The sequence below is a fragment of the Crotalus tigris genome, unplaced genomic scaffold (genome assembly GCF_016545835.1).
Source record: "Crotalus tigris isolate CLP2741 ecotype Arizona unplaced genomic scaffold, ASM1654583v1 scf7180000017622.5263843, whole genome shotgun sequence".
Lineage (NCBI taxonomy): Eukaryota > Metazoa > Chordata > Lepidosauria > Squamata > Viperidae > Crotalus > Crotalus tigris.
The window spans coordinates 2,388,526-2,407,769 of record NW_024096517.1 but is presented as its reverse complement, the minus strand read 5'-3'; positions in this window follow the sequence as shown (position 1 = coordinate 2,407,769).

The window sequence follows — 19,244 nt, the reverse complement described above, 5'->3', positions numbered from 1 at the left end:
GCTTGGTTTTGTATATATGAACCTCCTGGGCATGCAAGTTCATTGTTGAGCTAATGATGATGGAATGAATTTATCAGGGAACTAATTCCCTGGAATGGAGAGAGCTCTTCTCAAACCTAGTTCCGGTAAATGTAGCTATTTTGGAAGGCAGATGCTGATATAATAAAAGATATTTCATTAGGTATGAAAGTCAGCACTTTCTAGAACAAAGAGTTGATAATGCCTAAGAAAGCCTAGATGTAGGTCTAGACATAGTAGACCAATGGAAATTAATGATATTCAAGGTCAGTCATGACACATTTCCATATTGAGATTTCTTCACATGTTGTACTAACTAAGCCATCATGTGGATAATTTAATTTTGGCTTAGAATATTGTACAAACCCAGCCGTTCTAATTTATAAGCCATAGTTTGGGGCTTAGTGAACCCAGCTAATTATGATTTATTTATGTGTGCGACAAGTAAATTGTATCCCTGAATGATGAAGAATTCAACCCAGTAGTACAGAGCAAAATAGGAAGAAGCTTTCCAGCTTTAATGGTTAATACCAATGGAGAAAGGAATAGCTAGTCCTATTTAATTGAATAAACTTACTCTCAGGTAGATGAATGCAGATGTGTAGGTGGGTCTCATTTTATCTTGGAGAACAAAACAGCCAAGATTGAACAGCATTATTCTTGTAGAAAAATTGCATTTATGTGAGATGATGAGCCTATGCCCATTCAAATGTAGAATACCAACTTTCATCTGGTGATTACACCGGACAATATGTCTAAAAAATTTAATTCAGCAATATCTGAAAACAGCCACGTGTTCTTCATCTCTGACATATGAAGCTTCTCTAGAGAATCATTAAAAATAGTAGAATTTCAATCTTCATGGTAACAATGGAAACTCGGAAATCAACCTGTGTATCTAAGAATAGGACATTAATCAGGATTAACCAAACTGTGTCCATATAAGGACTGATCTGCATATACTGTTCTGGCCCATTCATCAGGACAATTTTTTTTTTTAAAAAAAAGAAAAGACAGCAGATATCTGTGATCTGTGACAATATTTTAGAAATGGAAAATGGCTGAGTAATAACTGAGCTACAGATCTATGCCACAATATAAGCTAGTCAAGTTTTACTTTTTCTTCAGCTATAAATCATATCAATGAAATATTGTGAATTTATCTTTTCAACTTTTTCTTCCACTGCCCTCTTTTATCACTTTTCTTCAGAGCACATTATGGATTTCTTGGAGGACTCATACAGTAGCCAAGCATAGTCTGAAATGAGTAAACAGACTTTAACCCCCTCTCTTGCTTAGTTAACCCATTCCCATTTTAGCTACTCAGTGCACTCTTCGGGCACAGTTTGAATTCATACAAAATGCTAAGCTATGGATTGTTTAGTCATGGCTTAATTAGTAAGCCACTATTAACTGGATAGACACAACAAGGAGATCAAAACAAAACAAAAACCTGTTTGCTGCTTTAGCACAATATGTGAGTTCAGGACAAAATGAACTGATGATTTCCAAATCATAATCAAGAAGTAATACTAGAAAAAATCATTTGTGTCTCTACCTCTAAACCTTGCTATTATATACACCTTGCAAAGTGAACTGTGAAGAATCCACATCACCTTGAGGGGCAATCTCTGATACTATATCCCAAAAGGCTATTAAAATCTAGAATCTCATACTCAGTTGCTAAGGCTATATCTCATAGAAAAGCTTTTCCACCTCACCTTTAAATTCAACACCACTACTAAAATCATCCAGATTATAAAACTGGTTGCTACTTATAGTCTAGAGAAAAGAAGGACTAGGGGTGACATGATCGCAGTGTTCCAATATTTGAAGGGCTTCCCCAAAGAAGAGGGAGTCAAGCTATTCTCCAAAGCACCAGAAGACAAGAAATAATGGATGGCAATTAATCAAGAAGAGAAGCAACCTAGAACTAAGGAGAATTTTTCTAATAGTGAGAACAATTAACCAGTGGAACAGCTTGTCTTCAGAAGTTGTGGGTGCTCCATCACTGGAAGTGTTTAAGAAGAAACTGGAAAGCCACTTGTCTGCAATGGTATGAAGTCCCCTGGGGGGGGGGATTGGACTGGAAGACCTCCAAGGTCCCTTCCAATTCTGTTATTCTGTTATTCCTAAGTTTTTGACTTGTCCAATACTCAAATACCTTGACTAGTCCTGATGGGCAGTCAATAAATTTTATAAATAAATAAATAAAAGATAAATAAATTTAGGATTGATTCCTATGCTAGTGGGCATCCCTTATTATCAGAAGTTGATAAAGTTAGACTTTCTTTTTTAACATGTGAGTTAATTTCTATAGTGTGAAAGTCAACCACGTATGCAGGCACTTTGAGAGTTTATATTTGCATGTCTGCCTATGATCCCCAATCCAATTTGCTCTATTCCAATGTAGATTTTATACTTTTCTAATTATAACATTGCAGGCAGCCTAGGAGATTGGATGCTGGCTACCATGGGAACACAGAATTTATGTTTGAGTCAAACATGTCAGCCCTTTCCGAAACACAGTGTAGTGCTGTATTGCATAAGAATAGAGATGACAAGACATTTGTTTGAACAAAATGGTCAGTAAACAAGAACAGAAGAATATAAGAAGAAACTTAACACTAGATCAGGGTTATTACATTTATTTACAGGACTAAACCAAAAGCTTAAAAATGAAGAACTGATTATCTAATTATAGCAACAAAAACATTGTGCAACACTGGAAAACTTTAGATAATATAACTTCTGAGTTGTGAATTAGTAAAGCCTTTTTAATAGAAAAAAAATCACAGATAAAGTAAAAAAAATGAGATTTCAGAATCAGGAAATACAATCTGATCAAACTTGGTTGGATTTTATGAATTATCCCAATAGCAATAGATTATATTTTGATGTACTTCTTATATTTGATCATTTTTCACATATATCATATATATTTACATGGTAGTAGATTTTTTTGGTATTTTCTATATTATTTTTCTGCATGCATCCTGGAGTTATGAAAGTGTCTTATATTGCAATAGATAAAATAAATAAACTACTACTAAAAAAAAACTACCTCAGGGTTCATTTAAGTTCATTTAGTCAAGCATTCTCTGTCACGTAACGGCTATCTGGTTTTAGAACATTTTCATGCCTACTGTTGTTGCTTCCCAGAAACGTGCATTAAAGCCATTTCTATTTTGAATCCTTCTGTTTTGCACTTTTAATAATCTTACAACAAGATCTGAGTTACAGAGAATGTGTTTAGAGAAGTATAAATGAGAATTGTATACCCTGCATAGAGACAAAATATACACTCAGAATAAATCTGCAATTTACTATGATAAACACTGGGCAGAATGTTTTGCAAATAATTTCCATATATGCATATGTATGTAGGCATGCTGTTGTATATAATTTTTGTCTGTAAACTTAGAATTTGGAATTTCGGAAACAAAACAGACAAAATTACTCAATACGCAGTTACTGGCCCAAGGGTTCCTTGGAAGATTTATATCTAAATGGGGACTAGAAAGAGTCACTCATTTTGGACCACTGGATATCAATGAGTAACGTATGTGTAATAGTTACTCAAAACCTACTACAAGTTTGCACAGCTTCAGTTGGCCTAGTAGTAGCACTGCCTCTTTGGATATTGGATGGATTTCCACTCTTCTGCTCTGAGCATTCACTCTTGGTTTTTTTTATTGTTATTTTTACTGGCAATTTTTTTCTTCTTTTCTTACTTTGGGGCTTTTTCTTTCTCCTTTCAAAATGTGTTTTTCTTTCCCCTTTTTTTATTCGAGTTAAAAATTTCCTTGCAGTTTCTCCTTTCTTTTCCTGACAAATAATAATCACCAATTATTATTATTATTATTATTATTATTATTATTATTGATGATGATGATGATGATGATGACAGTGATAATTCTTGTTGTTCATCCTTGGATATTTTCTAGTTCACCAGCACTATTTTTCCAGAGGGAGCCTCTAACATTTTGGGGATGGGCAGGAACTGCAACAGGCAAGCAATTATAGTGTGGCGATTTTTGTGCATTTTCCATCTCTAAACATGAGAAAATCCTGCCATTGGTTTTTGGCAGTCGTGGTAGGAAAAGTCCCTGTGGCTGCATGAATGCACACATTGATGATCAACTTAGGCAAGTTAAAATAAAGTTTGTAAGCCCTTCAGCATCAAGTTATTCAACCCAGCTTTTAGCAAAACTGTCTTAAATCAGGAAAACAGATTTTTTTTCTATATATATATTACTGTTAAGTGAAGCCTTTGATTGCATTTGTGAACAATATAACATCAGGCTAACTTGTTAGTGGTCAATATATCTATGTATCAACTAGTCAGTAGTTGCTAGTTATTCTTGGTCAATATCAATGAACTGCTGTTGAATGTTGGCTGTCCTGAACAGTTAGAGAGAATTGATTAGCTTTCCTTACCTAATTGGCTGGGGAGGGGAGGGAACCTGGATTTTGCAAACACTAAAGTCACAAATAGCAGCCTATGTGAACATTGGTTCGTTATAAATTTGTAACCGTGGATTCTGTGCTATCTATGAGCCTTGAGCCCATATGATTCATTCCATATTGTGTCTTATGGACCATTCAGCAGCACCAATCAGGTTCACTTCCCTTTTGCACTGGACAAAGTATCATTGGACTCTATCTTTTCTTTTCTTTTAAATATATGGACTGCCCACTACTTTGGCTCTTCTTTCCCCAGGATAGTTGGCAGTTGCTACACTGCAGAAAATTCCTATTTTACATCACAGCTTTTCTACAATTTTTTGAAAGACATTCCTCCATGGTTCATGAGAAAGATGGAATATGAACACAAGGCAAGGAATTCCAACCACTAACAAGCTTCATTTGGTAATTCAGAAATTAGTTACAGAAATATTATACTTAAACTTACATCTAGGAGGAAAGAAATTTGGGATAGACTGATCTGAACCTCATACAAAATAAAATATGCATCCTTGCTTTCAATTGATTGATGCAGAGGGATACTGGATGAAATTAGAGTTTAGCAACTATCCTTGGTACTGAAATAATGAGATTATATTATTTATCTATCTCATCCTTTTTATCAAATGGGTTTTAGTTTATAGCTAGCCCAGTTTCATATGCAGTATACCGAATCCAGTTTCATATGCAGTATACTGAATCTATAGTAAATTAGCATTATTTGTCGTACCTTGAAACAAATGCAATTTCCCTTCCTTCCCCTACACTTTGTTTGCCACTAGTGTATTTATTCATTTTTCATTAAAAATAATAATTAATTTTCATTCAATGTCAGACAGCCTTGCAGATTTCCTATAAAATTTACCCAAGTGAAATGCTTGCTCGTAATTTGTGTCCTGCTCCCAAGCTCCGAAATTTGTAATGAATACAAAAATCCATGTGCTATAAACATTATAGCTGGATTCAATCGAGCAAAGAGCATGGATGGACTAGAATAAAAAACAGGTGATGGAACTATAATTTGATAAAACTCATCTACTGGAAAAAAAATCAACCAAATTCAGTTAAAAGATGCAGAAGAGTTCAGATTTCTGATCAATTGGGCTGGATGGAAACTGGAAAGTGGAATCCCACAAAACCAAGATTTTCATCTTGTATGTTGCACTGTAAATAGAATATTTGTCCAATGGTTCCCCCCCCCTCAAATCTGTCTGCATAAATATGTTAAATAGAAAGGATATGAAATTTAGAGTTAGTTTTGATTTGTTTTTTATATAAGATTTTATTAAGTTTTTCCATACATACAATAATAATTTTTCAACCAGCGTGCTAATACATATTTAATTCCTAATCCTTTATTCTTTCCTCTAGCCATTAGTAAAATAACTCCCAAGTTTGATAATATTCTGTTTCTTCTTTTTCTTTCAGTCTCATAGTCAATCTGTCCATCTCTGTGCATTCTAGTATTTTTTTAATTATTTCTTCATCTGATGGTATTCCTTCATTTTTCCAGTATTGCACAAATATTATTCTTGCTGCTGTTGTGACGTGCAAAATCAAATATAGGCTTTGTTTGTTAGTCTTTTCTGGCATTATACCTAATTTAAAAAGTTCAGGTTTAAAATCTACACGTTCTCCCAACATCTTTTCTAACCAAGTATGCATCTTTTTCCAATAATTCTTTACTTTGTCACATGTCCACCAAACATGATAATACATGCCTGACTTATGTTTACATTTCCAACATCTAGTTTTGATTTTGATTTTCTCTTTGTGCAGTGCTTTTTATTTATGGATACAAGACAGACTTTAGACATTTTCAATGGGCTAATTTTTGAATGCTTCAGGACATTGCATATATGAAATATGCAGGGATCCACTTCGTTATGAGAATAATAATGAAATAAATGCACCATGGGACATTTCCAGAGGGATTTTGTGATATAAAGAGAATTGGACTATGAATATTAGATATGAAAAAGATGTGCTTCAGATGTTGTTGCGGCCACCACTGATCTCAGCCATGTGTTCAAATGTGTAGTTAGTGACAGATATAGTTCAGAAATTCCTGGATGCCCATCGGTTTTCCTACCTTGATGTACAAGTTCAAAAAAGGGTGAACGCAGAATAAGGGCATCGAGGAAGAATATATAAAACTGATTAGAGGGGGATGGATGCCAAGTGATCCAAACACTTTGGATGAAGCATGGGAAGCCAATGAGAAACATAGGTAGAGAGAGACCGGAATAAGGCAAGGCAAGAAATGCCTTTTTGTTGTTTCAACAAGTATGGGATGAATTCATATATATGCAGATTGTATCTGGCAGCTTTCTCCCAATTCCCACTTTTCTTGCATTTCTTTCATACTTCAACAAGCACAACTATTAAAAAATTCACCCATGCTATTTTTTATTAAGGTTGAAGTAGACACACAGGACATGAAAATTATGGATAAGTAGTTTAATGTCTCAGAGAGAGGGAGACATTGATTGTGATTTTCAGCCTACTAAATTGGCAGTGAATAATAATAAGAATTTCACTCAAATGCAGTCTCTAACTTAATCCAGCTACTTCCGTAGAATGTCTCTTTGTCCATGTAACTTTATATGTGTCTGTGTTGGTGTGTGATTTTGATATGTGTTCATAGTTCATCTATCAACTACCTGAGAAATTGGTTTGGTCTGAATTTTAAATAAGTCAGTCTATGACTAATCTACTAGTATGTATAGTGGAAAAGTTATATTTTGGGTACTTACATGTATATATCATGATAAAAACAATGTCAAAAATATGTAGCTTGTATACAACAGTCACCTGCAAGTAGATTGTCACCCAGACAGGAATTCTCTTGCAAAATGGACTTTTTCTTATTATTGGAGGCTCTAATTGTGCAAAGGTTTGAGATAAATTTTCCCCATTTATCCTTTAAATTGCAGCTTAAATACGGACTTCACTGGCAACCAACTACATGGCATGCGATTGTATTATAAAGGTTATGTCTACTTGCAATAAAACTATTCCGCCTGACAAATGCTCTATGCTAATGGGCTAAGATGTGCTTGGATTCCCAAGCAGAATTGTCCATAATTCTAACAAGGTGTCAGGATAAAGTAGCTGTGCTTTTTGAGCTAGACCTGACAAGCAGTTCCGACAATATGTTCAAGATTTCAAGGCCAGCTTTGTGCTGAAATGTTTTGTGGTGTAAAGCTTGTTTTAATTATAAATCTGTTAGCAATAAAACTCAGATTTACCAGACATCAGGATATAACTGAATGAATTGGCCTAATCTCTGACAAAGGAAAGAAGAAAGAAATTAACTGAAGGATTCTAGCAGGGTTTAGAAGAAGATGTAAACTACAATGATCACGTTCAGAGCCTCCGGTGGCTATTGGTTGTCATTCTGAGGGACCAGTAGTAAATTACAAAGTGAGAGGTAAAGATAGTGATCAAAGGGATGGTAGCATGTTTCATATTTCCAAATGGATGGTTACAACAACTCATTCATTCTTGTTTTCTAATAATCCCTCTGAGGTCTAGGCTGGCTCCAGAAACCTTGTTGAATATAAAAATTGTCTTTAGTTGGTACTTTGCTTTGAAAGATTGATTGATTCATGAATTGATTATGTGTCATCACATCACCCAGTCCAACTCTGGATTGATTTGCTTGACGATCCAGTTGTTTGATTTCTTGGCTGACTGGGGTATTCTTAGGAGTCTTCTCCAACCTTCAAAAGTGACAATACTTTTCCTATCTTGTTTCTTCAAAGTTTAACTTCTACTTCTTTTGAATCTCACAAGGAATACCATGATTTGCATGACTCTGATCTCTACAGATATAGAGATAAAGATCTGAATATCTTTTCCAAGGTATATCTCTACCAGGTATTAATCTTTGCTTTTCTCCTGGATGCTAAGAGAGGAACTGGAGAGCATCAGGCAGTCGATAGACCTAGTAGTATATATTTGAATAAACATTTCTACCAATGGATTCATTTTTAAAGACACCTCTTCTAATATTTCCATTGTCACACATATAGGTTTACAAGAGATTTTCCCAGAGATAATGCATCTCTGCACAGATACACTTCTGTTAGCCTCGATTGTTTTGTGACCTGTATTGCACCATTCAGAAAAGTGCATATTAAAATGTATAACTGTGGTACGTTTTGGTTATAAAGGTAATTTATTGCTTGCTAGAGGCTGCATATAATTTTTGGGGAATAGAGGAAGCTGCAGAAAGAGGGATAATGCAAAGTGGAAGTAGGTTTATCACACAGGTGGATGATGCTGTGTTTTTTCATTTCTTCTGTTCTTTTGCAAAACTTCAACATCCTTTATTGTTGTTTCTAACTAGAATTTACATTGCATCTTTTGTGTAATTCTTATATCTAAATGACAAGAAACTGCACTGCTGTTTTTTGGGGAGGTTTTGTAACTTTTTTGTAAGGCCACCTTTAACTGGCATGGACAGAAGGTTATTGAGATCCATAAAAAGGAATATCTTCAATTGCTTGTATTCTGGTTTATAAGTATATAGGAATTCTGGTTTATAGGCATTAATCTGCATTATTTATTTATTTATTTTTAAAATTTATAAGCCGCCCCACTCCCGAAGGACTCTAGGTGGGTAACAATAAAAAACACATAAAACATAACAAAACAACAGTACAAAGACAATCATCCAGGGGTCAGGTTTTAAAAACCCCAGGCCTGCCAGAAAAGCCAGGTCTTAAGTAGCTTATGGAAGACCAACAAGGTGGGAGCGGTCCTAATCTCCGGGGGGAGCTGGTTCCAAAGCGTGGGCGCCATCACAGAGAAGGCCCTCCTCCGCAGCCCCGCCAAATGGCACTGCTTGGCCGACGGGGCCTGAAGGAGGCCCAGCCTGTGGGATCTAACCGGACGTAGGGAACTATGAGGTAGTAGGCGGTCTCGCAAATTAGAATTTGAATCTTCCCACCCAAATTCCCTCTGCATTAGAAGAATAAAAACAGAGGAAACTTTTTCTGAGGTGGTTAAACCATCAGATATATTCAGCTAAAGAAGTTTAGTCAAATGGTTTTCTGATCTTCTGGAAGCATTGACCTTTGCAGCTATACCTCTATTGCAGATGCCATGGGTGATTTGGTGCTGGTCCTCCAATTTATAGAATAGAATTGAATAGAATGGAATGGAATATAGAATAGAATAGAATAGAATAGAATAGAATAGAATAGAATAGAATAGAATAGAATAGAATAGAGCTGGAAGGGACCTTGGAGGTCTTCTAGTCCAGCCCCCCATTTATGCAGGAGAACCTACACCATCTCAGACAGGTGATTGTCTAGTCTCTTCTTAAAAATATCTAGTGATGGAGCTTCCACAATTCCTGGAGGCAAGCTGTTCCACTGGTTGATTGTCCTCATTGTCAGGAAGTTTCTTCTTAATTCCAGGTTGCTTCTCTCCTTGATCAGTTTCCAACCATTGTTTCTCATCCTTCCCTCTGGTGCTCTGGTGAACAACCTGACCCCTTCTACCTTGTGGCAGCCCCTCAGATACTGGAACACTGCTACCATGTCTCCCCTATTTCTTCTTTTCTTTAGACTAGCCAAACCCAAGTCCCGCAGCTGTTCTTTGTATGTTTTAGTCTCCAGGCCTTTGATCATCTTAGCTGCTCTTCTCTGATTTTTTTTCTAAACTCTCAACATCTTTTTTGTGATATGGTAACCAAAACTGGCTGCAGTATTCCACGTGTGGTCTTACTAGGGCTTTGTATAGCGGTACTAGTACTTTGCGTGATCTTGATTCTATGCCTCTGTTTATACAACCCAGGATTGTATTAGCTTTTTTGGTCGCTGCTGCACACTGCTGGCTCATAGTCAAGTGATTGTCCACTATGCAAGTAATGACATCAGATGTTTCAATAGTAGAATTCCTTAAAAAAAAAAAAAATCAAAGTGGAGTTTTGTTCCTCCCTTACTGTGTTGGCCTCTGTCTTGATGACAGTCTCAGTAGCCTCTTTCCAAATATCTTTAAGAGACGTTGAAAACATTTGCACTGAGCTGTTCCCAAGTGAAATGTGGATGCCAGTTTTTGATGAAGCCTTTCCTTCCCATTTTGTACCTGCGTTTAATCCAGCTCTACCACCTGCCCACTTGCTTCTGCCTTTCAATTCTGCTGCATGTTGTGCAAATGTTTCCCATGCTTGTTTTTCAAGTGGCGTCTTAGAGCACACATTTCCCCAGAGTGTGCTTTCTCTTCCTTTACTGGTGCTTTTTTTCTATACAAACAACAGATTGCTTTGCTCCTGTCCTTTAGATTTAAAAGAGAAGCATTTTTCCTAGTTAAATATCCAACTTCACAGATGTCTGTGTTCTTGTCTTTTCTTGGGAGGAAAAAAAAAAAAAACCACAGTACAACTTGATCCTTCCTTATCGCCCTCCTTTGCAGCTGTCATTTCCTATGGATCCAGATCCTAAGTTAGGGGAGAAGGTTATGTTGATAGCAACAGACTTGAAAACCTGCAACTTTAAGAGTAAAATGAACTCAAAGTGACCTAAGAACAAGAATCCTTCAGAACTATTTTGTATGATGAGAGCATGGGATGAACACTTCATTGCTAATTTGAAAACAAGTTATTTCACCAAGTGAGTATTCTGGTCGGCATAACAGAATAACAGAGTTCAATGGACCTTGGAGATCTTCTAGTCTAACTCCCTGCTCAAGCATGAGACCTTATACCATTTCAGACAAGTGATTGTCCAGTCTTTTCTTTAAAACGTCCAATGATGAAGCACCCACAACGTCTGGAGGCAAGTTTGTTCCACTGGTTAATTGTTCTGACTGTCAGGAAATTTCTCCTTAGTTCTAGGTTGCTTCTCTCCTTGATTAGTTTCCATCTGTTGCTTCTTGTCTTGCCTTCTGGTGCTTTGGAAAAGAGATTGACCACCCCCCTCTTCTTTGTGATAGCCCCTCAAATATTGCCTGGAAGAGGTGGGGGTAGCATAGAATGACAAAATTAAAAGAGGCAGTTTAAGCCACTAAGACCAACTCTCTTACTGGGGGGCAGAAATCTAGATGATCACCTGCTTCTATCTGACCTCAAATAATTCAGGGAAGCCCACCGTCTATCTTGGGAAATTGGGAAATTGTTCTTATTTCTTGGAAGCTCTTTTCTAACAAAGAGTTGGAATCTTCCTCACCATGCCTTAAATCTATTATTCAGAGTCCTGCACTCTGGTTGAGAAAGAACAGATCTTGACCTTCAACGTGAGATTCTTTCAGATATTTTAGAGTTCTCTCATACCTTCCTTTTCTCCCTTTTCTGAAGGATAAACAGACCCTGAGTCCTTCAAACTCTGCATAGTCTTAATCCTTTGGCAATGTTTGTTGTCCTTTTTTGATCCTGCTCTAATTTCTTAAAACATGGTGCCCAGAACTATGTTCAAAGTAGGCTCTGATCAAAGCAGAATAGAATAACTATATTACGTGCAATGTTTGGAAACTAAAACCTACCTTGAGTGTTCATGTTGTTCAGTATGTGGTAGCATAATAGAGTGGTACATCTATATTATTATCAGCCTTAGTTCCTTCAGTTCTTCTCAGTAAGATTGAGCCTTAGTGGAGTAGTGGTTAGAATGTAGTTTTGCAGGCAAACTCTGCCCACAGCCTGGAGTTTGATCCCAATGGGGTTCAAGGTTGACTCAGCCTTCCATCCTGCCAAGGCTGATAAAATGAGGATCCAGATGGTTGGGGCATTACGCAAATGCTTCTACATTGTAAACCACCCAGAGACTGCTGTAAAGCACTATGGGGCAAATATATAAGCCTAAATGCTAAGAAAAGAAGGCAAGAAGTATTTGGAGCCCATACTTCAGAAAAGCTGACTTTAGAATAATCTAGTTTCCCTACTTTCCAAACTCACTACAATTACATCCTTTTAATATCGCTATTCAAATGCCAACATTTTGAAACATCCCAGAAAATGTAACAGAGTTGAAGTGAACTACTAAGTCCTTCCCTTAACTAAAGGTGTCTGGGAAAAAAAATGCTGTAAGAAATCTTTTGTACTTAGCTGGTATATAATTATTCTCTTTCCCTCTCTTCTATCACAAATATAGCAGAGAATTTCAAGATAACATCTGTGCGGTTGTGGATGTGTTTGTATGTGAGCCTGTGACTCTGTGTGTGTTCCAATTAGCAAGAATCTGATAAATTAAATGTGTCATGCATTATTCACTGTAGCAAATAAAGGAGATTGTTATTTTCATTGAAATAACAAAGAAAGAGATTTATTTTCAGTGCCCCTGAATGAAAAGCAAAGATGTGCTGGTTACTACCACTGCTTCTTGAGAGAGATACAAATCAGCTGGGTAGTAAACTATAGAGACAGTCCATAAGGACCATAAGGTATTTGTAGGGCAGATGTTGACATCTGGTTCATTTAATTACATCAATAAACCATGGTTTCAAATGCGCCCAGGTTGCAAAATGCATCACATTTAGCTACAGTCCGACCCTATGCATATCTGTTCAACTTGCTTTGAGCAAACCGCAGCTTACTTCAGAGTAAATGGGGTAAAGGATGGCAGATTTGCTGTGAAAGTATGAAATCAAATGTATGTTTTGGTTCAAGGTGCAGGCTGTGTCTGGATCCACATATTGCACTACAGCATGGCTTATTTTTATCATAGTTTTTTTATATATACAGGACATAATGACTGAGTACCATAATGACTTAGAATATATATGACATTGAGCCATGAACTTGAAATGTACTGCCTGAAGTCATTTTTGCCACCTGTAGTTTCCAAAAGACTTGAAGATGCTCCTAGAGTTCCCCAGAAACCATTGCTAACCATGTGAAAATCATAGCCTACAAATACCCAATGACTGAGTTCCCACACTGCACTCAGCCTGTAGGAGATGACTTGGCTGAGCCCGAGGACAGGATCAAATGCATCATCAGTTTGGAATCTCTACACCCCCATAAGAGAAGCTCTACACCCCTGTAAGTCCAGCTCCCCGCCCCCCTTGAAACCTGGTTGACTCTTATCTGGTGCCAATTCATCTTGTTTGTTAGTAGCTCAGATTCTTGTGTGTGGGTAGCATGAGATAAACTTATAGTACTTTTGAATTCTATCCTGGTTCCTGACTTGCATCTGACACAGCTGAAAGGCAAAGAAATAGCTTGCAAACCTAGAGTACTCTATGTGTTTGTGTGTGCATGTTTTATGTGTCTGCATGTAGGCAGCAGTAGAGCTACCAACCCAATCTTCTATATATCAGACAAAAAACAAGCGGCAACTGAAGCATCAGCTTTGAAGCACATGTGGCCTTTGCCAAGTTTGGAAAGACTAGTTGGCCAGAAACTGCACTTCAGTCTGCAAACAATGACTTATGAGCCTGACAGTTCCCTTTCAACTGTATTAATTGCAAAGCATGTTGTCCAATTAAAATCTCCCTCCTGTTATTTCTCTTTTGTATTTCTCCTGGGTTGACTTGCAGGCTTTTTGTCATTTCTCATACCCATTTTAATAGAGCTCACATTTTGGACAGGCCATTGTAAAAGCTTGAAATAGCCTCTTCTCACATTAACTTAACATCTTGTCAGAGTTGCACAGTCCTTCCTTCTTTAAGGCAAGAACAGTTCTTCAATAAATAGAGTAATGAAATCTCCAAATAAATACTTGTTTCCTGATGTTTCTGATATTTTCATTGGCTATAGCTTCCTATTTTAGAACATTAAACATATTGCATAGCCTGCAAGAAACAGCGCTAGATACTAAATACTAGAGGAGGACATTTTCTGAGTTCTTTAAAAAAAAATTGGGTAGGAGCAGTTTTTTCCTCCTCCTCCTCTTCCATCTTTTCTTTTTCCTGTTTTTTTTTATCTTGTCTTTTTAAAGAAAGTCAATGTCTTGGTCAATTCACTACCATTGACGTTCTTGAAAAAGGATTTTCCACCTTCAGAAAGCTACGTCAGCAGGATATATTAATATTGAACTTAGAATTAAAACCTGAACTCTTCTTGTTGGGAATAACTACAGAGAAATACAATAAAGGAACAATCTATTTGCTGTTACACATCTTGACTGCAACTAGGCTTGCATTTGCGCGAAAATGGAAGAGCAAAGAAATTCCCACAGAGGAAGAGTCACTATATAAAATATTAGTGTTGTGGTTCCGGCTAATGAAACATTCCAAAGAATGTCCAGGCATTTATTTTCCTAAAAGTCTTTTATTGTTACAAAATGTCAGCACAGGCACAACGGAGGGATGCTAGGATCTAAGTTCTCTTCCTCTGAGCAGTTAAATTATCAGCATGTTCCCTCCCTAACTTAGCCGTCATATCTCACATTATCCAATTAGTATGAAGGTCAAATGTTTTCTTCCTCTTTCTTTCCCGGGCTTTACTCCCAACCCCCTCTTCTGCTCTGTATTAACCCCATAAATACCAGACAATTCTACATATTGTCAAAAGCAAGAATATACAATATTTGCAGCGTTGACAATTAGCATGTGTGGAAATGGACAGGCTCACAATGGTATTGAAAGACAAATGTGGATCAGTTTATTTTGAAACCTGGGATAAATTTTACCGCTGGAGGGATTCGAGGAGGACGGTTGGGATTAAAGACTAGTGTTAAGATAGAAATATATGTTATTTTAGAATAAGTACTGTATATAAAACTTAGATGTATATCTAGAAATGAAGAATTGATTGTAAAATGTGGAACAACTTGATAAGAATGTATATACTGGAATGTCACGTTACATCCAATGTTTTTTTTAATTGTATTATAAATAAAATTTTGGAAAAAAAAAAAGCTACCATCAGCAATCCATGCCACATGGATAGTTTTTCTGCTCCTTTAGGCTTTCTTCCCCAAAGGAGGAGTAGACAGAGTAAAACAGGCCTGAGGAGTTGGGAAATATCTGCCTGCTGGGATGTCTGCAAACATTAATTACAAGCAACATTCTTGCCTACATAACAGGACAAGGCAAAGGGCAGAAAGCAATTAAAGCAAGAGAATAAGAGCCAGGGAAAGATTGGAAGACAAAGTTATGGAAGCATTCGAAAAATGCTTCCATGTCAGCATAAGTGGGGGGATGATAAGCTTTTGAAGTGTAACTTGGACCAATCAAAAGTTTCTGTTTCTTCCTATCTTTCACTTCAGGTGCAAATAATCAGGATCAGCCGTTGGTGTGAAAGCACAGAAAAGTTTATTATTTTTATGACCTGCATATAAGAATCTAGTCAACCAATGGTCAATGCTAAATTGACATTAGATAAGGGTCAACAGAATTCATGGGAGGGGAAGGCTGGAGATGGATCTCTTGTGGCAATGCAATGACTCCAAACTGATGACACCTTTTACTCTTCCCTCCAGCTCTGCCTGCTGTTCTCCAACTATTGAAGTTGCCCTGATGGACAGTACTCTTAGCCCTTAGAACATCACACAGTGCTAGATCACCATGAAGAAAGCTCACAACTGCAGGTATTTATTGGAAATGTCAGCATCCATTTCCACTATAATGCAACTTGAGGTACCTTAAACCTTCTTTGTTAAAATAACTCTTGACCAAGCAATCTGCCAATCCGAGCTCTTAATCTTTGTCACTATCCAACCCAAACACATTTATAATCTCTCATAGATACTGGTTAGAATAAGTGAGATTGACCCATGAACACATAGTTAACCTGTGAGCGAAGATGGATTTATACAGGGAGCATGGTGTGCATGGTTATTCTCAATTGTCTTCCTCTTATAGGAAGAGGAAATGACATGGTAATTGATTTGTAAAGACAGCTGATCCTGGCTTCATTTGGAAGTTGCGTGTATTCTACTTCGTGTATTATTATGAATAATAGATAGCATGATAAAAAAAATAAATTATCAGTTTCTAAGTATGAACTAGGATGGTTTTATTTGTTGTAAACCAAATCCTGGGACAATCAGCTCATTATAGCTGTTCTTATCATATGTCCAGTCAGACCTTCCAAGACAATCAAATAAAATTCACTTCCAATATTTTATTACTGATAATTTTTGGTTTGAAGCAGTGTGATTCTGGAAGAATAGAAGATTTTATTTTGTTTTGTTTTTCCCCCTGCTGATGGTACAAAGAAGAACTCTCTGCAATGTAGAGATTGATCTATTTAGGGAAAGGTATTAGAGTATGCATATCAATGTAAAGTTCCAGGAAGACAGTTGGCATCTATATAAGTACTGTAAATAGAAACGGGAAAGATTGCTGTATGTTTTTTTCACACTTTTGAAGAAGGATAAAACTTATTTTAACTAGAAATGCATACAAATTGAATAATGCCTAATTTCATAAATAGCCACTAAGTTCTGCCTATTGTGGTTCAAACAAGTTCTTGTGGTAGAATGTAGTCTGGATTCCCAGGTGGGAAGTGTTGCATTCCAGAGGACCAATAAACAATGAAGTTTAGATAGCTTGGTTTGAAGGAAGACAGCCAAGTCATTTCCTCCCTAGAAGTTCTTCCTAGAGTATATTTTTTATGATACAAGTTAGTCTGGCAAGATACTGTGTATAGGTGAGCAACAATAAAGGAAACTCTGCATATATTTCTTGATCTTTGGGTCTGACAGTTCCCGATTCTAAAAAGAACAGAATCTGAGGGCGATAGGCAACTCTGGGGCTTGAGGTTGCCAATTTCTGCTTTAAGCCAGGTCTAAGTATGGCTTCAGTACTCTATATAGAATCTTGTTTTCAAAATGTAGGTTCAATTTAACTCTTTTGGAACATTCTGATTCCAACAATCCGTCAAACAGTTACCGTAGTTTCCGGCGTATAAGACGACTTTTGAAAGCATTGAAATTGGCGCTGAAGTCAGGGGTTGTCTTATACACCGAGTCGTCTTATACGCCGGAAATAACGGTAGTTTCCAGCATATAAGACAACTTTCTAGGCATGCGACTCGGCGCTGAAGTCGGGGTTGTCTTATACGCCAGGTCGCCTTATACGCCGGAATATATGGTACTAATTCCAATAGAACAGAGTCACTTTCCCTTTCCACACCCACCAAGACACCTTGATTTGGAAAAAAATTTCTCATCAATTTAATTGCAGAACTTGAGTATCTTGTGCTACTGTCAGAAAGTGAAATGCTTCATTCCTTTTCTCCATTTGCTTTCCTTGTCACCTGTCTATGACCTGTTGGGCAACTGATGAGCCTTGAGGAATGCCTACTGTCTAATCAAAGGAGAACTGATCACTGTGCAGCATGATAGACAGGTTGTAAATCATGTGGGAGTCCTAATTCACTAGAATTACCTCCCATTTAGGCAGTCTATTAACAAAGAAAGGAATGAGAAGTCACCATTTTATTGCATTTAAAGCATCTTTTATCAAATTTAACTGGTGAGACCTACCATCCCTTGACTTACAATGGAATCTAGCTACACGGATATTTTCTAAAAAGTTTTTGCGTAAGCTTCCACCTCTTTTTAATGTCCCTCCCCGAAGGTGTTTTTGAATAGTTTTTCCCCAATTATTCTCCATCATTTATCTGTAGGATATGTATTGTTGAACAATTCTAAGCAAAACAAAACAATAGCAAATTGGAAAAGCAAAAAGGAAATGAAATTTGCTCCTTCCCTGCTAAAAGCAAATTCCAAATTTTAAAAATGGGCTTTTTCTTTTCTTTCTTTTTTTTTGTAACAGATGGAAATGTATAGATTTGTTCTCTAAAATTCATACACAAGTTATACTGAAATTTGATGTGTGTTTGTTTTTGTTGTGTTACTCCTGTTGTGGTTCATTGGCGTCCAAGGGAGATGGAAGGGAGAAGTGATACCATTTATGTCATAAGTCATTATTGCTTACATTGACGCTCATGACGGGATTAGAAAAAGCTAAGACTCTGGAATGTGTTTCTTGACACATCCCTGGTAAATTTACAGACCTTCCAACTTGCAATTACAGTTAACGTGGTTTCTTTGAAAACAGAGAGTTAACCTTTAAAAATCCCTGGGAAAATTTTTTGCAGGAAATTAAAACAGGAACTTGCTAAAAATGATGGTGGTGATGGTAGGGAGAGACTATTCTACCAGAGCTGAATCACCATTATTCGGGTCTATGAGCCAGCAGTGTGCAGCAGCAGCCAAAAAAGCTAATACAATCCTGGGTTGTATAAACAGAGGCATAGAATCAAGTTCATGCAAAGTATTAGTACCGCTTTATAAAACCCTAGTAAGACCACACCTAGAACACTGCAGTCAAAAAAGATGTTGAGAGTTTGGAAAAAAATTCAGAGAAGAGCAACTAAGATGATCCAAAGCCTGGAGGCTAAAACATATGAAGAATGGTTATGGGACTTTGGTTTTGCTAGTCTAAAGAAAAGAAGAATCAGAAGCGACATGATAGCAGTATTCCAGTATCTGAGGGGCTGCCACAAAGAAGAGGGGGCAAACTATTCTCCAAAGCAAGAAACAGTGGTTGGAAATGTACCAAAGAGAGAAGCAACCTGGAATTAAGGAGAAACTTTCTGACAGTGAGGACAATCAACCAGTGAAACAGCTTGCCTTCAGAAATCGGGGTGCTCCATCACTGGAGGTTTTTAAGAAGAGAATAGACAGTCTGGACTAGAAGACCTCCAAGGTCCCTTCCAGCTCTATTCTAAGTATTGTGACGGTTGCTACACATCCTCTCCATGATTGGTTTTCTGTGTGCCTATACTCCTTTTTTTTCATATATGTGACAAACCTTAAACATCACCACATAGGATGAATAAATAAGACTGTTTAGTCCAA